Source organism: Odocoileus virginianus, chromosome 9 (genome assembly GCF_023699985.2).
Source record: "Odocoileus virginianus isolate 20LAN1187 ecotype Illinois chromosome 9, Ovbor_1.2, whole genome shotgun sequence".
Lineage (NCBI taxonomy): Eukaryota > Metazoa > Chordata > Mammalia > Artiodactyla > Cervidae > Odocoileus > Odocoileus virginianus.
The window spans coordinates 40,938,254-40,959,129 of NC_069682.1; the positions used below are offsets into that span (position 1 = coordinate 40,938,254).

Consider the following 20,876-nt stretch of genomic DNA (forward strand, 5'->3'; position numbering starts at 1 on the left):
GGAAGGGGTTTCCTTATCTTTGATTTCTCTCTTTTTCTTAGTATAACTTGAGCTCTAAGTAAACCACATTTCCAAACTGTATAAAATCAGCAGGTGCATAATAAAGGTCTCATTTGAAAGAGACATTTAGTCATTTGGCAAGACTGGTTAACCTTAACACCACTACCTATTTCCAACCCCTTCTCTGCCAATATCACAGGGGCTGTGATTCACAATTGAGCAAAGCTACACCTGAACCTGGTGACAAATACCAAACATGTCATCCAGTCTTTCTTCTAAAAAAAATAAAAGGAAAATTCAAACTAGGTTAAAAAAATAAAAAGGTTTATCTTTTCCATTGTAACTTAATGGCCCTCTATATTCTAGGATGAAAAAGCATCTAATGTAGAGATCACTTTGATTTTCTTTGATCAGTTATTTCAGACTGGTTCAAATTAGTTTATTTGCATTAATTTTTCTAAGATAGAGCAGACTCTGATGCCTGGATTACCACCTAATTAGACCTACCCCTAGTCTCCCCTTGAGGGTGACATGGGTGGTAGGTCCCTGATTCACAGCCAGGCCCAATTTCTCCAGGAGAGCTTCCTCACTGACTTTTTTTTTTTCCATTTATTTTTATTAGTTGGAGGCTAATTACTTTACAATATTGTAGTGGTTTTTGTCATACATTGACATGAATCAGCCATGAATCAGCCATGGATTTACATGTATTCCCCATCCCGATCCCTCCTCCCACCTCCCTCTCCACATTAAAAAGAATTCATTTAAATCAGTTCTAATGAGATGAATGAAACTGGAGCCCATCATACAGAGTGAAGTAAGCCAGAAAGATAAAGACCAATACAGTATACTAAAGCATATATATGGAATTTAGAAAGATGGTAACGATAACCCTATATGCAAAACAGAAAAAGAGACACAGATGTACAGAACAGAATTTTGGACCTACTGACTTTTTATTTTACTTCTAGGTAACAAATATTCATGGGCTTTCCTGGTGGCTCAGACAGTAAAGAATCCACACGTCAATGCAGGAGACCCAGGTTCAATTCCTAGGTCAGGAAGATCCCTGGAGAAGGGAATGGAAACCCACTCCTGTATTCTTGCCTGGAGAATCCCATGGACAGAGGAGACGGGTGGGTTACAGTCCGCAGTGTTGCAAAGAGTCAGACACGACTGAGTGACTATACTTTCATTCTCAACAAATATTCATCTGGGGAGGTGCAGTGCTTTTGTGTGTCCTGATCTGCAGTTTGTAATATATTCCATCAGGAGCAAAAACAGTCATTTACTGAAATGAGGCCTAGTATGAAATCTGCATGACCCTCAGAAGAAGCCGTGCATTAGATGTGACCAGCGCACTTTTACTGTCACCCTGTGGGAGGCGCTGTGGAGGCTCATGAACGTGTGAGGGAACAGAAGCTTGGTTCTGCTGTGTGGCAGATCCCAGAGGGTCGAAAGGGACTGTTTATGCTTAAATTGTTACCAAAAAAATTACCGTCATTAAAACACTGATAATGCCCACTTGTGATTACCCAGGGGAAACAGTGCTAAAATCGAGAGCAGCCATATTCTTCCATCACAAACTTAAAACTTTCAAAGTCATAGCCATCACCAATTGTCAAATATTTATTAACCAAAAATTTTTTTTAATCTTCAACTTACCATTTGTATTCTTCTTCCACAAGTGAACAGACGACGGAAGACGTGGAATCCTAGATGGATGGTAATAAAACCATCTTGGGATCAAAGTCATATTAAATAAGTCCAGAGGCGAGATGTGCACACATAAGTGTGTCCCGTTCAGCTGGCCATTAGAAAATGCTGAAAATATGATCTAGTGCCCTAAAGAAATAATGCAAGACATAAAATTCACTAGAGCCTTTTAACCCTAGCCGAGGTTGGACACAAAATGGCAAGTTAAGGGCAGCCCGGTGTTTTTATCCTAGCTTATAAAACTGCCAACAAGCATCACAAAGTTTGGAGGCTAATTTCAAACTTGTAGACCAAATGTCTGGATGCCGGGGGTGGACCAAGGATGCTGCAGGTGGAGGGAGAAACATGGCCTGAGTACAGGCAGTGGGGCATGCGTCATCTCTGGAGAACTGGAAACAGTAAGGAAACCAGCTAAGAGTCTGTCTAGGAGTCAGTCCTCCATCTGCCAGGAGCTGGCATTGCACACAGCATCAGTGATCAAGTTTCGGTCCTAGGGAGACCTCTGCCCTCCCACCCATCACCCACCCCTCAGCCCCTGACCACATCTGCTTCCTGCTCTACAGGTCTCATTGACAGGAGGGAAATCCCAACATTTTTGAAACATTCATCCTCATCACCACTTGCTTATAATCATCAGTAGCTTAAATAAATATAAAAACTCTCCCTTAGAGCCAACAGACATAAAATAATACTGGATCACAGTTATTTGATGTGTTGATTGTCATCCCCCTGTAGTTCAGGCTTGGGTCATATGTTGTCTAAAGGACTGAAGTAGAAATTGAAGCCGGCATCTCCAGAATGGAAGGGACACCCTGCTATCATCTGATTGAACATATTCAGTACTTCCAAGGGATATGTTTTGGAATACACAGTCTGGAACACTGCCATGACTTTCTTTTGGTTTCATTGTCGAAAATAACTTCAGATGGACTTCAGCCACCAAGATTAAAGAACCTGGTATGTTCCATGAGCAGCGCTGTTGAAATCTGCTAACTTAAAGCAGCCCATGAACATTTTTGAAGTGCTATTTTTTTTTGCAGTTAATTTATTCTCTATAATATGTGCTAACACACACCCTTGCAGTTCCAACATGAAAAATGAAAGAAAGATGCAACATTCCAGGCACGTCGCTGGGGCCGAGTGAGAAGGCAGATGAAAGAAACACATCAAAGAGTAAGCACATTTCCAATCAGCCTCTGAAGAGAACACAGGATGGGGTGTATACAATTGGTCCACACACACACACACACACACACACACACACAGCCGATGCTTAGTATTTATGCAGATATAGAGTTGGTATTTAGTAAATGTGTGTAACCAGCCATGCTTAGTGTAGATTTATGTATACAGTTGGTACTTAATGTGTACACATGTATAAAGTGAGAGTTTTACCTGCAAACACTTAGGGCCCCAACAGCCCATATGTAAAACCTATAAGAACTGAGATGTGGGCTAGTCTGTGAAGAATGGCCAGCAGTTGTTTTTGTTGTTTTCACTGTTAAGAAACAGGAGTGAGGAAATAAAATCACGGATGGACCACGCAGGTAAACACTCATACTTAATCCTACACTAGAGAACTTTCCTCATTTCTGCTGACTCTCCACACACTGAACGCACCTTGAACTTGCCTCTTCCGTCTTCAGAACAACGAGGATCTTCGCAAAGAGCATATACTCCCCTCCGTGTGGGGCTTCCGGGTCAGAGATGCCCCTATCATCATGTCCTTCATCCTTGGTCTTCCCCTCTGCATCCCTTACGGTCTTACAGTCCTAGGCATCAGCAGCTTGGCATTCCAGAAGCTGAAGATTACGGTGAAAAGCAAGGAGACTATGAAGGTTAACAAAACTGGTAAATAATGGGCCAGAAAGATGAACACTACTTTTAATTAGGTTTGGTCTCTCAAAATGGTAAGGAAAAAAAGAAAGAAAAAGCAAAGTGAGTAATTTTGTCTTTGAGTAGCTCAAAGCTTTAAGACTGGAGTAGGTACTGAAGTTGCATCAAATCACTTAGCACTCAATTAAAACAATAAGGGGAAAAAATCTGCTCCCATTGATACACAGCCTACTTGGTTTCAAGTGGGTAAAGCAGCATTTCTGACACACAGAGGGCAGAGTTCTGAGGTCTGGTCACAAGAACCTGTGGCTGGAAATTCCTGGTCACCGGCTGCCACCAGTGACCTCTTGAACCACATGGGCCAGCTGGTCCCACCAGCAGGGGCTTCACTTACCTGTGTAAGTTCAGCAAGAAACACAGGCCATGGCCAATCACAGCCAGGGCAGGATCAACACCAGTGCCCTTGCCCAGGCCTCTGCTGGGGGCTGAAAAGCTCATCTGATGTCTGTATTTTTTCTGAAATGGCTTCTTCTATTTGCTGCCAAAGGCAGAATCTTCAGATTCATTATTTTTGTGACTGCTTCACTCCACCCTTCTCTTAAGATGAGAACTTTGAACTGCTGATGGAACACAATGTCTTCTAAGATGAGTTCAATTTGGAGCCTTAAGACCATGGTCAAACCATTCAAAATACACCAGCTCATCTGCATTGTTTTTGTACATCGCCCTTAGCAATTTTGAAAATCCAGGTTGATCCTAACTGGCTTGTCATACCAACCGAAGTCAGAAAATTTAGGGGCTTTCATGTTTCAAGGTTGTTTTCTGTGGGGACATGATCAGCACCAACCATGTCTTCTCATTCTAGACATTCTTATTCATATCTTATATGTCCTGAAATCATTTGGACTGCATACCTGAGTTTGACATCCTTTCCCCGTTGAACAGGTTGGATGACAATTGTGAATTACAAGGTTTTATTAATAGTTCAGTTCAGTTCAGTTCAGTAGCTCAGTAGTGTCCGGCTCTTTGTGATCCCATGAACTGCAGCATGCCAGACCTCCCTATCCATCACCAACTCCCGGAGTCCACCCAAACCCATGTCCATCAAGTCGGTGATGCCATCCAACCATCTCATCCTCTGTTGTCCCCTTCTTCTCCTGTCCTCAATCTTTCCCAGCATCAGGGTCTTTTCAAATGAGTCAGCTCTTTGCATCAGGTGGCCAAAGTATTGGAGTTTCAGCTTCAACATCAGCCCTTCCAATGAGCACCCAGGACTGATCTCCTGTAGGACGGACTGACTGGATCTCCTTACAGTCCAAGGGGCTCTCAAGAGTCTTCTCCAACATCACAATTCAAAAGCATCAATTCTTTGGCTCTCAGCTTTCTTCACAGTCCAACTTTCACATCCATACATGACCACTGGAAAAACCATAGCCTTGACTAGACGGACTTTGTTAGCAAAGTAATGTCTCTGTTTTCTAATGCTGTCTAGGTTGGTCATAACTTTCCTTCCAAGGAGTAAACATCTTTTAATTTCATGGCTGCAATCACCATCTGCAATGATTTTGGAGCCCAGAAAAATAAAAGTCAGCCACCATTTTCACTGTTTCCCCATCTATTTCCCATGAAGTGATGGGACCAGATGCCATGATCTTAGTTTTCTGAATGTTGAGCTTTAAGCCAACTTTACATAAGTATTAATGGGCTTCCCTGGTGACTCAGTGGTAAAGAATCCACCTGCATGAGAGAGACCTGGGTTCAATCCTTGGTTGTGAAGATCCCATGATGAAGGAAAAGGCAACCCTCTCCAGCATTCTTGCCTGGGGAATCCCATGGACAGAGGGGCCTCTGCCGAAGGTACCTTCACAAACAACAGGTGCTTTGCAGGATGGAGCTCTTTGCAGAGTCCATGATCATGATCTCATTATTGTATTTTCTTCCATTATTCATTAATTTTTATCTCCTCAATACTGGTCAGATGTCAATTCAGAAACAGATAGGAGTCTGAAGTCTGTCTAGAGTTCACAATGTCCCAAAGAAAATACTTAACTTGTGACAATTTTGTACAACTCCTATTTCCAAACATGAGGATTCAATCACTTCCAAAATTGTTCCCAAATCCACAGCTCAGGTGGTGATATTCAGGGAAAATGTGCCATTTTCAACCCAATTGCTTGTATTAAGCTGCACATCAGAGTATCAAATAAGCAGCTGAAAACGCTTCTTAGGTTCAGCAGGAATTTCATTTCCTCCAAATTTCTCCTCCTGTGTCAGTGATGACGGTGGTGTGTTAGGTCATGTCTTGTTCTAAGGTGAGGTGACTGTTTCCTGCTGCTGAGATGGCTGAGATGGCTCTGGCCGGGAGCTTGCCTGCTGCCACCGTTCCTGGCGTGATGATGATGACAGTGGTGACTGACAGTAAGATACTAATCCCACTTGTGTAGCTCCTGTGGGATGGGTGTATGGTGTGGGCCAAGTGAGCCCTCAGAATGGACACACTTGTCCCACTGTCCTCCAGGATTGTGGGCAGCTGAGCCCTTGCCCCGGAATGGCTCTGACCCCCAGGACTCATCTCACCCAAGGTTCCTGTCTCTGACTGGGGACAGTTAGATCTGATGACTATTCCAAAGGGGACGCAGAGGCCTGGCACCTGGCTTCGACTCATGAGACCCTGTGGGGCCTCAGCCCCCAGCTCCTCCTGGGGTTACTACCAAGGACTGGAAGGCATCAGGGTCCAGCTTCTCTGGCAGCTCAGTCCTGCCTCCTCACTGCCTCCCATCTGTGATCTTGAGAGTGTTCTCACCCCCAAAATCTCCATCTCGGAGTGCTTCCAGAAACCTGGTCCTTCCTGGACCCTGCTGACCACAACATATGCATCATGTTCCCTGTGCAGCTTCCTCTCATAGAGGAAGAGACAGATGTGATTGAGAGACAAGAGAAATGAGACTTGAATCTGTAGGAGACTAACATCAGGGCACGGGTTCAAATAGAGGAAACGTGAATCCACAGTTTGCAGTCCTTCCGCCATGTCCTGGCAATGCCCACCTCATTCTCCAGGAGATACTTAGAATCTTTCTGACATTTATCATTCTTAAAAACCACTTATGGTTCCCAGAGAACTGTTGTATTAAAAAATTAACAACTCACTTAAAGAAGTAAACAACATTCATCAACAGCCACAGAGTGGTCGATCACTACCTTTCTCCCAATTTAACTGATCTTCTATAAAATGTATGCAAGAGTGAACTGATTTCTCTGTAAAATCTGAGCACCCAAAAAGCACAGGTTCTGAATCTCTGGAACACCCATTGTTTGAGAGGCCAGCGTGCGTGGCAGGGAGGCCATAGTTCTGGGATCAATCAGCACGGCTACTTCCTAGGCCTTGGTGCCTGGCTCCCTGCCAAGCTTCCTAAACTCCGTGTCTTGATTTTCTAACAGGGACAGTCGTATCAAATACCCCTCAGTGCCACTGTAGGGATTAAAGTAGTTATGTGTTTATCTTTTATTGGGTTTCCCTGGTGGCTCTGCAGTAAAGAATCTGCCTGCAATGCAGAAAATGCAAGCTGATCCCAGAATCGGGAAGATCCCCTTTAGGAGGGAACAGCAACCCACTCCAGTATTCTTGCCTGGATAATTCCATGGAAAGAGGAGCCTGGTGGGCTACAGTCCATGACATTGCAAAGATTTGAACATGACTTAGAGATTAAACAACAACAGTCACCCTTAGGTGTCCTTGATGCAGCTGTGGTGGGTAAAGAAACGAATCAGTGTTCCAAAAATGCTTTTTAAAGCCATTGATTCAAATTTCTAAAAACTAAGACACATGACCAATCATAACAATGTCTGTTGTTAGTAAGTATTGAAGTATGCCGTGGTGAGTCCTAGATGTGCCCTCAAAAGTTTAACTCAGTCAGGAAGCCATCAGAAGTCTCTCAGATGGGGGGTGGGTGGGGAATCCCAGCCAGCCTCCTTTGAACCACATAGAGAGAATTCCCATCAGGATGCCCGCCTTGTAAGCAAGGTCATGTCACTAAAGAGTAGCAATCAACTCTGGATGTGTCAACTACAGCAAATAACTTCCACTCCAGGAAGCAAAATAAAAGCTCATGGGCTTCCCTTTTGGCTCAGCTGGTAAAGAATCTGCCTGCAATGCAGGAGACCTGGGTTTGATCCCTGGCTTGGGAAGACCCCCTGGAGAAGGGAAAGGCTTCCCACTCCAGTATTCTGGCCTGGAGAATTCCATGGACTATATAGTGCATGGGGTCACAAAGAGTCAGACACAACTGAACAACTTTTTCACTTTCACTTTCCAAGATTTGTCTTCTATTTTGACCAATCCTCAGTAAAGTCCCACAGGAACATGGATGTATAGGTGTGGAGGAGGGCAGAAACTCAGGGTGTGGGGCAGGGAGCTGGGGGAGAGCAGACAGCCTGTGTGTTTTTGGTCTGTTCCTGACCCTTGTCTGGAGCAGGAGATATTCTTAGATCCTTTTCTTGAGGTGGAAGAAAAAGACTGAGAATCTCCTAGAAATAATTTTAGGTAACCACAGCTATTTTTATCTCAACATTCAGGAGCTAGTGTTTAATTTAAGGACAGAAATGAAAACAGTATAAAAAAAAAATGTCAGTTGTATGTTTTGATTTCTTTTCAGTTCTCTCTCCAGAGGCAAGATTTGCTTAGTCACAGAAGCCAGAGATGTCTTCTTAAAAGGAGTTTAAATCTGTAGCAGAACATTATTAAGAAAAGTTAAACCCATTGTCAAATGAAAATGAAATCTATAATGATAAAGCTAGAGTTAATGTTTAAGAAATGGAAGCCAGATGCAAGCTAACCAAATGCCATCTGCAAACCTTAGTGACATAAAAGGGGGCTCTGAACCTTTCAGCCCAGGGATGAGATTCTGTGGAATTCCAGATGACCTCAGGTTCACAGGGTAGCATCTGGAAGGAGATGATCCCCACGTGAATCTGGAAGGTCTCTAACAAGGTGGGGGCAGGATGGGGTGGGGAGCAGTCAGGATAGGAGTATCCATGCCTGGGCAGGGGTCCATAACCTCAGGCTTCTGCTCTACGTCTGCTCTGCTTTAGGAAAATGCAAGTCACTTCTCTAGGGAGAGGAGTGCCATGGATGAGTCACTCAGTCGTGTCTGACTCTTTGCAGCCCCATGGACTGTAGCCCACCAGGCTCCTCTGTCCATGGGATTCTCCAGACAAGAATACTGGAGTGGGTTACCATGCCCTTCTCCAGGGGATCTTCCTGATCCAGGGATCGAACCTGGATCTCCTGAGTCTCCTGCATTGGTAGGCAGATTCTTTATCACTGTGCCACTTGGGAAACAAACACCTATCCGTTTTCCTTTCAGAGGCTACACAGGTTCACTGCACACACACCCAACAGCAGAGCCCAGGCCAACATCTGGTCAGAGCAGTGCAGGGACCTCCCTCCATCTGCAGGGAAACCCCACATCTTAACATCTCTCCTCTCTCCTTCCCTGGGGACATCAGTCTTCCAGGCACTGTTTGTTGCTTGTGTGTGTTAAAGATACAGAGATGGGAGTGGAGATAAAAGTATGAGAAAGAGAGTTCATCATTATTTTTCTTTGGTTCCCAGTCGCCATCTCAAGTGCCACTGTAGTCTCCAAAACCTGGCAGCATTGTAGGAAGAGAGGATGTGTCCACCTTTGGGGCATCCTGTATCAGATGAACAAGACATGGGAACAATGTGCTGCCTTCAAACACAACCTTTCTCTTCTTCACACAACACATAAGTTAGATGCTTAACATTTGGCGCAAAAATTAAGAAAATCTAATTTTCTGGGCTTCCCTGGTGGTCCAGGGGTTAAGAATCTGCCTGCCAATGCAGAAGATATGGATTTGATCCCTGCTCTGGGAAGATCCCACTTAACTTTCGCTGGGCAACTGAGCCAATGTGCCACAACTACTAAGACCACTCTCTTGAGCAATGACTGAAGCCCTGGTACCCTAGAGCCCATGCTCTGCTACAAGAGAGACCACTGTGATGAGAAGCCCTCACATCGCAACTAAAGAGTAGCCCCCACTCGCTGCAACTAGAGAAAACCCTCGTGTAGCAATGAAGACTCAGCACGGCCAAATAAATAAATATTTCTAAAATCTCCTTTCAAGTTTCTTTAAGACCTAAGATACCTAACAGTATATTCCATAAATATCCCTGAGCATCTAAATATCTAATGCCTTTGATAAAAAAAGATAAGTGCTGCCAGTAACAATGAACTTGCTGATTGTTTTGGGTTCAAGAAGTTGGACTGTGATTGTTATTTATGGTTTTTTAATTAAGACAAAGATCAGCAGCTTTGCTCATCAGATTTAGATGGCAGTGAGATTTTTAACTCTGGCATCATTGGATTAGGAATGAGCATCATAGACAAGCTCTCTGTTCTCAACTTATTTACATTTTACTCTGCATTATATGTGTTTTTTTCTTACAAGTAAAATATCAACAACTTCCTGAAGATAGCCCGCGAAGTTGAAAAAGACTATGATTTCATAAACGATTAGACTATAGTCAAGTTATCTTGCTGTTTTGGTTTCTTCCTTATGGCTTAATTATACACCACAGATCTTTTGCAGAAGCAGTCTTTTAACTAAACATGTAGAGATCAGCCCCACACAAAAACATGCCTCAGTGTGTGTTTTCTTAATCTGTCTCAGTAAAGAGTATATGTGGCAATAAAATGGTGTGGTCCTCGAATTTGAGCAGTACCAGCTTGTCGGTTAGTCATTAAGTTGTATCGGACTCTTTGTGACCCCATGAGCTGTAGCCCACAAGGCTCTTCTGCCCATGGGGTTTTCCAGGCAAGAATAATGGAATGGATTGCCTTTTCCTTCCAGCCTCATGTCAATAAAGCATTGTGTTTACTTTTGGGGGAGATGAACATATACTTCCAGGGGGTGGGGTGGAGTTTGCCTTTTCCTGGAGGCAGGAGAGAGGCTGTCATCATCACACTCCCGGTGACACTGTCACCAAGGCCACTGACCAGCAGACTGTGAGGGTTCGTCCTCTCTCTTACCTCTGCTTTCTGAGCTCCAGAGTCACAGTAAGCCAGAGCACCCCTAAGACTCCTGTAGTTCTTCATGTGGGTGGTCTGCACAGAAAGGGAATTTGAAGTAATACATCATCACTCACACTTTTGATTACTTTGATGGGAGGCGGTGATGACTCCCTCCTCTTGTTCTTGCAGGATCTCTGAGGGGATTATGTTTCTCTCCGTCGGGGACCTCTGTCCAACTCCTGAAATGCAGCCCTGAGAACCGAGCTTCCTCATCTGGGAACCTCCTGGGCTCAACAGTGTTCCCACTTGACTATCGTGTGACAGTTTGATAAATGTTCTCACTATTGTTTATTGTCATGGTTTCGAGGGGGACAAACAGAACCACTCACTTACCCCCTAAGTTAAGACCTCTTATAATCTTCCTAATGGTTTTTCCTATTAAGTATATTCAATAAGTAACTAAAATTCCATAAAAACACTTTCCTTCTGCAAACCAAGTTTTCATATTTCTAGGGCTTTTTAAAAATTGTATACCCATTTCTTTTGTACATGAGTATTTTTTTAAAGGATCTATCATGAAAAATATGTACTGTAGCCCTTACTTAAATATCTGTTTGTTGGTGATGTTAAAGGAGAACAGTGCCATCGTGTTGAAAAACATCACTGATAACTTTTGGACAAGGAAAATAAGAAAAAAGAAAGTTGTAAGAGAAAATGGCATCTGAAGTGGATTTCTGAGAAAAAAAAGTTCATAAAGATAGTTACGACAAATAGTGAAAGAAGTGGTGCAAATGCTATTGTAATATTAAAATGACATTGGTCTGAGCAATTTAGGCTTCAGTGCAGTACTACTGACTAAGCATTCTCCCTACTCTATTTCTGTGAAGGAGCCAGGCGTGCAGCTGAAGTTTCGAAAAACTACTTAATTTCTAAGGGAAGATGAAGCCACCTGGTTTGGACACGAAAAATGAAGAAAGTAGTATTAACTGTCTGAAATATCTTTAACTTGGGGGAAATCTGACACTGCATCTCTGGGAAAATATGTGTCACGTATTACGGGGTCATCGTTCGGTCTGTCCCAGTTCAGGCACCAAGTGCTTTTCAAAAGCAGAATATGATGAGGCAGCCCTGGTTGGAAGGGGCACTTGGGCGGGGAGGAGGGCTTTTCTCTACGTGTCCTTGAGCGGGCGACTGAGACGCATTTGTCTCCATTTCTGCATTCATAATGTCAGAAATAAAACATGCTTCTAAAACTACTGAAGGACCCCTGATAGAAGGTGAAGAGACCCACTGGCGTCTTTATGGAGCAGTACATCAGAGGATTAAAGACTACAGAGAGAAAGGCCATTGCCAGAGAATAGATGGTTGCAAATGAAACAGCAAATTACATGCAGATTTAAAGTTAAATGTAATGTCCTTCTGCCAGACCCTCTGAAAATCTATGCCTTGGGTATTTGAACCTGGAGGGCACACTCATTTTGAGAGTATATAAATTTCTTTAAAGCTACAGTTATTTATAAATTATTGGTTATACACTTTAAAATTTTACAGTTTAAGCTCAGTGGGTTAAGTGACAAGACAGGAAACCTTGGGAAGAAAGTGGGTTACTCACTGTCAAGGTGTCAAAGGTCATGTTGGAAAATCTACTGGAATTTTATTTTAAATATAAGGCAACAAAGTAATGGAGTCGGCCCTTAACTGGGATGAAATCTTTTAAATTTACATGTCTATAAAGTGAACCACTGTCTCAGAATCAGAAATACAGGGGCTAATAGATGATTTAGTTGATTTAATTTTCAAGATTTTGATACATACTCCTTACTTTGAAAGGACTAATATGACTTGTCACTTTTATTTTAAAACAGTTAACAATTTCCTTCATCTTGAGCATGTCAGGTTCTCACACTTAGAAAATAAAACTTTTTAAAGTGTGTGCATTTTCTAAGGTGACGTTGGTTTTAAACAGAGCCCCCAGCCTCTAATTCTGCTTCCATCAAGACTTAGGGGGCTGTCCACTGCCCTTGAACGTGGGCTCTGCAACTGCCTGCTGGAATGTGGTAGAGGGGACACTGCAGGTTCTCTGTCCAGGCCCTGAGGAACTGTCTTTTTCTCCAAGAAACCCCTGAGGGCCCCCAGGAAGGTAAGCAAAGCCCTGAACCCTCAGTCTAGCCAAGCTCCCAGCCAACATCGCGCTCCAGCCAGCCATGATGGTGCACCGTCTTAACAGTGGGGTCTCCAGGGTCACCTCCCCAAATAAGTTCCTGTTCCTCATTTGAGCCATTAAGTGTGGGGGTGATTTGTTCTTCAGTCGTAGGTAACCAGGGCAGATCTGCAGACCTGGCGTCAGGGTGCTGCCCTAACAAATGTTTAAAAATGGGCATTGACTTTGGGACAGCGGCAGGGAGATGCCACAAGGGCCTGGGGAAGAATTTTTGTAAAATCCTGAAACGCTTCAACATGCCAGAAGTGAAGGGCCCCGTGTGTGCCCTTTGCTAGGTATCTTCTTGTAAACAACTTCGCTCCCTGCTGGGATAGGGGTGGGACAGGTTATAGTCAGTCAGATGGTGGGGAGTTCATGGTAAAGTTTCATGGTAAAGCAGCATTTTCATTCCTTCCATTTGTAAAAGTTTGTCCTCTCCCTTTTGTTTCCAAGTTCCCAAAATATAAGCGCAGAAAGTCACTTTCAAAGTCTGTAAAAGGAGAAGTGGGAGGCTTTGCCTTCCCCCATCTGACTCACTTGTCTCTCTTCCCCACCTGGATTTCTTGATCTTGCCAAATTCCATCCCTTGCCCTCCAGGATTTGTGAAAGGCTCACCTTTCGCTTCCTGTCAGAATTCAAAAGCTGGGGCAGGCAGGCTCGTGCGGGACCACATTCAGGGCAGTTCAGAGACGGCCTGCACAGCTAATGAGATGTCGCAGCCCCGCGGGGGCTGGGGGTTCTGGGCAGAGCCGGCTTTGGGGGAGCTGCAGACATGACACCAAGCGCTCCCCACGGTGAGAGACTGCGGGGATGAAAGAAGCCCTTCCCGCCTGGCCTAGATTTCAGATGTCTCTGTTCAAACCAGAGCACTAAGGCCTGGCAGGCAGCTAGCACTTTTTCTCTTTTAAGAAATAAAAATGGATCCAGCAAAAGGGGGAATCCAAAAATAGGAGTTGGTCATCTAATCAGAAAGATACCCCACCAGCCTGGTGGGGTTCATGTGTAGACGGTGTGCTTGCAATATTTTTTTTTTAAGGAAAAAGAGAAAGAAAAGGTTCTTTTATTGTGTGTTTGGTTCATTTGTTCAGAAACTCCCCCTCCTAAAGCCTTAAAAAGAGATAGCGCTTTGTGCGTCTGAGAACTTTTAAAATTCACCCTGTATTATTTGAGAGAAAAATCAGCAGGAAACTTTTTTCTGCAAAAAAGATGTTTAATTTTATACTCTGAGTAACAGCACCAGCAATGACTAAAGTAACCAGCACCAGATGAAGAAATGATAAACCAATTTGTTTTACAGAGAGTCCAAATGCAGGTTAAATGTGCAGAACCACTCCTTAACTGCTAAAGGGCCTTTCAGCATTTAAGATGTTTTTCTAATGGGTTTTTCTTACTCAGAGCACAATTTCATGCAATTTTTATGCAGAAGTCCCTGCAGGTTTATTCCCTGAGTTGCCTTCCTCATTCAGGATACTGCGGAATGAAAGCCCTGCGTAGTCAACACTCAGTGTGGAAGATGTTACAGGCAAATAACAAGATGTTACAGTCAGACTTACAACAAGAACCCTTGCCAAGTGCCATGCACCATGCAAGCATTTTATATCTGTTACCTGATTTATCCTTCACAGCCAACCAAAAGCAGGCACCTTAGGCAGCATCCTTACTTTACAGATGAGCAACCTGAGATGGAGAACATTCTCTGTCCCTCCCCGAGGACCCAGAGTCAGAAGAGGCAGGGTGAGGGGCCCACTCAGGGGGTCTCTGCAGGGAGACCCCACCCCTGCCCACGCTGTCTCTCCTCCTTTATGATGGTCAGGGTCTTTCCTTCCCTTCATGGCCAAACACTCTGCCTCTCTCCACTCTGTATTCCATAAAGAAGCCAAAGAGTTCTTTTCAAAAAAATTCCTGAACTTCAGCCACTGAATGTCTTCTCCATGGTAAGCTCCATATAGACAGGAATTTTGCCTCCTTTTATTCTAATTGATCTCTGCCACCCTCCTGGTACACAGATGCTAAGATGTATTTGTTAATGATGGTTTGAGGAGGGGCTGTCTTAGCCTTTTAGATCTAGTCCTTAACCTGGTTCACCTTGTAGATCAGTACATTTGATTTAAACACTCATTCTTAGTGATGTGAAAAGGAAATCTTTTTGATTTGGGGACTTTTTAAAAAGGCTTAGGTCTCTAAAAAGGTGGTGGAAATCGGTGTAAACAAGAACTTTAAGGTTTGTAAATGTATCCTTTTTAAATAAATGAAACAAGTTTTACTCAAAGCTATTCTTCCCTACTTTTAATAGATTACATGACTTCTTTAGATTTGGAAGATAAAATTCTAAATATGATCATTATTCTCCTGTCTGTATCTAACATTTGAAGTTTGGTCTATGCTGGAGAATTTTCATCATTTTTTATTTTTGTTTTTGTTTTGTTTTGTTTTTGACTGGGATATACAATAAAAGTAGAAGAGAATGAAGGAAGAAAATCTCCAAGTTACCATATATAACAGGAATACAAAGATGACATATAGCTGCTCCCTCCAGCCCGCATCCTGGTCCTCAGCCACTTAGAACATGGATTGCCCACATATTTTCATATAAATTTTCTTACCCTTAGTGGAAGCCATGCAAGCATGCTAAGTTGCTTCAGTCATGCCCAATTCTTTGTGACCCCATGGGCTATTACACACTAGTTTCCTCTGTCCATGGGATTCTCCAGGCAAGAATACTGGCGTCGGTTGCCATTTCCTTCTCCAATTGGATGCCATGTTCTCTATATTTTCTATTTTATTCCATCCTATTCAGTTATATTATTCCATAATGTTTTGATCTATTATATTCTATGCCATCCTACTTTAAGATATTGCTTTGCTACTGCTGCTAAGTCGCTTCAGTCCTGTCCAACTCTGTGCGACCCCATAGACAGAAGCCCACCAGGCTCCCCCATCCCTGTTATTCTCCAGGCAAGAACACTGGAGTGGTTTGCCATTTCCTTCTCCAATGCATGAAAGTGAAAAGTGAAAGTGAAGTCGCTCAGTCGTGTCCGACTCTTAGCGACCCCGTGGACTGCAGCTGACCAGGCTCCTCCATCCATGGGATTTTCCAGGCAAGAGTACTGGAGTGGGGTGTCATTGCCTTCTCCAAAGATATTGTTTTACAACCCCCTAAATTAAATTACCAACATGGCATGTCTTTTTCAAAATCTGCAAGATGCTAAAATTGATGCTTTCAGAGTAGAACTAACTCAGACAAAACAAAACCAAAAAACATAGTGCCATTCTTTATCAACTTGTTTTGTCGCTATGTCTTTTCATCCCCAGAGATATAAGCTACAATGATTGTAAAGATTAGCATAAATCTGGTGAATAAATACAGAAGAATCTTTCCCAAAGTTTTGCCAAATTTCAGTATTAATCAGAAGCACATGGCCACAAACACCTGTTCCATGAGGAGAGGCCCTTTTGTAGTCAAGAGCTGTTCAGAAATGTTGAGCTGAATTATGCACAGTTTATAAGTCCTAAAATGAATCAAACTCTGCACAGAGGAATTGCCAGTGAAAACCACACATCCATCTATTCAGCTCAATAACTCAGATATGGAAACCTCCAGTAAACTCTATACTATTAAGAGATGGGACATCCTGGTGACTCAACTGGTTAATAAAAGTGGTAGTCCACATGCATTAAGTCTAGACACATTCATTTTCTCTTTACCTGGAGATATCTAGCAAAATCAACTAAATGGCTAACTTTGACTTCAGTTGTTATGGCAACAACTGTAAACAAAAGTTTAGCTACTGGCTAAAGAATACGTTGAGTTCTTTTTTTTAACTAGTGAGGTCTGTTAACAAGGTGAGGGGAAGACTCTCCCATGAGCTGGTATCCAGGAACTGTCAGAGTATTTATAGCTCAAATATCTGCCCAGGGAATGACTGAATGTGTGATTGGAGTGTTTTTAGAGTTTTTTGCTAGGTGTCAAAAGAGATGAGTCCAAAATTCTTACAATTCTAAGACCTAGTGGCAACTCTGAGAAGTTTCTGTTTGCATTCATATTTTTCTGGACCATTTATATCAGGACCCATTAGCCTCTTAACATCTAATAACTTGCCTCCTATGACTCAAAAAACATCCTGCAACAGTCAGCTTCATAGGTCCTAGGCCTGCTCATGGCGTTCTGTTCTTCCCAGAATCTTATACACAGACACAAACAAATTCTCTTCCATTATTTTTTCCATTATATTTTTCATTATTTTTGTCCATCAGCCTAACACCTTGTCCACATCAATTGTTCTCTTCTCTATAGAGACTGATGGTTGTCCCTTAATTTCCTTTTTCCTGATGTTCCAGAAACAGAACCCCTGGATTTTGTCTTTCACAAATGACTGCCCAGAATAGATCCTCTATTTTGAAATTAAATGAAAAGTGTCATGTGACAGCTTCCAAGAAATGTCTTTTCTGCTTTCTCTTTGAATCTCTCTTTATCCTGCTACTTGGACATGGATGTGAAGGCAGGCACTCCAGCTGCCTTTTGGGGCCTTGAGGATGAGGGCTATACCTCAGGGATGGCTCTAGATGTCTCAGGACTTTGTGGAACTGAGATGCCCAGCTAGGTCTGGGTCACTATCTCCTAGTTCTTTTGTGTCGGAATGCTCCATGCATGCCAGCTTCAGGGGCTACAAGAGATAGGCTTGATGTTGTGGTTCAAAATGCCATGCTATGGAGCAGCATCCACCCATGTGGCTGGTGTTGCCTGAATCTCAGGCGGCGCATGGAGAAGGGAGTGCCAAGGGCAGCTACAAGAACCAAAGACAGAGAGGCAGCTGTCGATTGCATTCAGTCCAGCCCAGGCTCAGGTCAATGCAGCAAGTTTTACACAAAGTTGAGATGAGGCCATGAATTTATTTTCTTCTCTTTAATACTCTTTTTTCCTGCTGGTATTTAACATTCACTGGCACTCATTCGCTCTGTTTCTACAAACACGTTCATTATGCACTTCCTCCTTGTAAATGTATTGTTGCATCTATCTTTAGCATCTAAGCTTTCAAGTTAGCCCTCAGCCTTTTTATCTCTATGAACTCTTTCAAAGTCAATATTAACATAGAAAGCATCAGTTAATCAAATTGTCTTTTCTTTTTTCCTTTGACCCTGCATTTGATGTATAAAATCTTTCCAGATGAACGGTAATGTTTTGTTTTATTAGAGATTAACATCCACTACTGTTTTCGGAGAACATTCCAACATCTTTCCACATCAACTTGCTTTTAAATTAGCTCGGGAGACTTCAAACTCCAAGCCTCTCAGCAAAGGGCATGTGAAACAGCATCTGAGCAGCTGCCACGGAGTAAGGACTCCGTTTGATGTGGACTTGTTACTGGATGAGCGCATCAAAGCTCTCCCAAATGCCTGCTGGCCTGGGATCCAGGAGCAGAACTATCCTGGGAGAAACCATAGGGAGATAGAAATCGCTCCTGGTTGAAACCATGGGCAACACAATTTCATTCGTGGAGGAGCCAACATGTCTGTCATCTGTGCTTCTGGGGACTCATCCTGACTTGACACCCACCCTTCTCGAGCACACCTCCTAATTTCCACTCAGGTGGCAGAGAATCTGGTCTTTGAATAATAGGGAAGAATAGCACAAGAGTAGAAGTATGCTTCGCTATTTTTAAGTTTCATATTTTAAATATGTGGCTGTGTGTTTTTGTAGAGAGGACAGAGGATGGTGACAGAGACCCTAAATTTGGTTAGGGGCAGAGGTTTGACAAAGCCCTCTCTTGACCCACTGACACCTGCTATGTCCTGGACCGTATCAGAGCTCCCGCATTTAAGATGCTTTCCCAATTAGTTCCGCAGACCCCAGAGGCAGAGAGATGGTAAAGTCGCCTTCCAGCTTCCCTCATTTTGCAGACAGGGAATCTGGGCCCCTGACCAGCAACGGTCTCGTCCGGAGTCGGGCAGAGTCCCAGTGCCCTTGGGTCCCAGGCTGCATCTTCCAGAATCTGTCACTAGGATGTGTAAACCCCAAGCCTTTGATACACAGTAGGAACACAAGTCTGGCCATGATAAAGGGGTCTGTTCCTTACAGACTCCCCAAAGAGTTAGCTCCCTCTGTCATTGGGACCCCAGGCTCAAGGTCAGCCAGTATGATTTCACAGTAGTTCTGATTAAGCCAGGGTTGGCCAGGCTCAATAGGTCAGTTCATTGCTACTTCATTATATTTTAGTTTACTTGATTATACTATATTTTACTTTATTTTATATTTTATTTTATTTTCCTTTGCATTTTTACTGTATTTTATTTTTTACTTTGTTTTACTTTACATTTTTACTGTATTGTATTTTATTTCGCTTTGTCTTATTTACTTTATTTTTCTGACTTCTGTTTTCCTTTAAACAGTGATGGACCCCCCTCCCTACATGGGCACACGGAGGCTCTTCCTGCAGGCCCTGGGCTGGTCTCTGACTCGCACCAGGAGGGTCGCTGCAGCTGGAGAGGCCTCAGGTTAAGTTTCACAGGAAAGAATGTCCTCCAGTTAAGTGATAGCTGAGTGAATCAAGCCAAAGCCCAAAATAGCAAACCTGCCTTTTCAGGGAAAAGAAACAAGTTGTGAAGATAACTTTTCCCACAGATCTGCTGGGAGCTGCAGACCTGGCTTCCTGAGAAGAAGTGATAGGTGACCTGTGACAGTGTGTGCAGCGGGGAGGCTGGGGACACACTGCTCTCCAGGAGCAGATGGAGTGGGTACAGCCTGGGAGGAAGCTGAGGCCCCAGAGTGGGCTCCAGCTGCTCTCCAGATGCTGGAGGGGGGCAGCGGGACCAGGCAAGTAGGAGACTGGGGTGATGGGCAGAAGCAGCGGGACCCAGGACAAAGGCAGGGACTCAGATATGAGGCCAAGGGGGTTAGGGACACAAGACTCCATTCCTTTCAGGCCCCTTGGGATACCCCAGCCTAGAGAAGCCCATGCACAGCCCGTGGAGGGCAGGAGACTGCAGACCTCAGGCTGAACTGCAAGGGGATGAGGGGTAATGGTAAACTGTAAACTGGCCTGTCATCCCCTGTGATCAGTATCATCTAGAGAAATGAAAAGACACGAGCATCCAGAGAACTGCAGCCTGGCTACCTGGGCATCACTCTCTGCAGCTCCGCCATAATAGGGGAGGTGAATATAGAGCCCCTGGGGTGTCTGCTCCCTCACCTGGGAAACATGGTCCGTCACGTATGAACCCTGGTCCCTCATCTGTGAACCCTGGTCCCTCATCTGTGAAGCTTGGTCCCTAATCTGTGAACCCTGATCCCTAACCTATCAACCCTGGTCCCTCATCTGTGAACCCTTGTCCCTCACCTATGAACCTTGGTCCCTAAACTATGAACCCTGATCCCTCAACTTGGGAACCCTGGTCCTCATCTGTGAGCCCTGATCCCTCACCTGTGAACCCTGGTTCCTCATCTGTGAACCCTGGTCCCTCATCTGTGAACCCTGGTCCCTCATCTATGAGCCCTGGTCCCTCATCTGTGAGCCCTGATCCCTCACCTGTGAGCCCTGGTCCCTCATCTGTGAGCCCTGGTCCTCATCTGTGAGCCCTGGTCCTCATCTGTGAGCCCTGGTCCCTCATCTGTGAACCCTGGTCCCTCATCTGTGAACTCTGGTCCCTCATCTGTGAGCCCTGGTCCCTCACCTGTAAACTCTGGTCCCTCATCTGTGAGCCCTGGTCCCTCACCTGTAAACTCTGGTCCCTCACCTATAAACTCTGGGCCCTCATCTGTGAACCCTGGTTCCTCATCTGTGAACTCTGGTCCCTCATCTGTGAACCCTGGTCCCTAACCTATGAACCCTGGTCCCTCACCTGTGAGCCTTGGTCCCTCACTTGTGAACCTTGGTCCCTAACCTATGAACCCTGGTCCTTCATCTGTGAACGTTGGTCCCTTACCTATGAACTCAGATCCCTTACATCTGAACTCTGGTCCCTCACCTGTGAAGTTAGGTAACAGCAGCTCTACCTCACTGGATGGGGTCAGGATGCAATGGGTCAACACACAGAGAGCTGGGACACAGCGGGTGTTCCATAAATAAGAGATGACAGACAGGTGAGTGGGTCTGAGG

At 44.1% G+C, this 20,876-nt stretch overlaps 1 long non-coding RNA gene across 3 annotated transcripts in view; it reads right to left on the minus strand.

The window, feature by feature from the left end:
• The window catches only part of LOC110129994 (uncharacterized), a 146,167-nt gene that overhangs the window by 46,622 nt on the left and 78,669 nt on the right, over positions 1-20,876 (minus strand). For all 3 annotated transcript variants that reach the window (XR_011489497.1, XR_002311683.2, XR_011489496.1), the window contains exons 4-5: positions 3,337-3,518; positions 1,666-1,845 (exon numbers count right to left, since the gene is read on the minus strand). This is a non-coding gene — a long non-coding RNA (uncharacterized lncRNA). The remainder of the gene's footprint in view (positions 1-1,665; positions 1,846-3,336; positions 3,519-20,876) is intronic.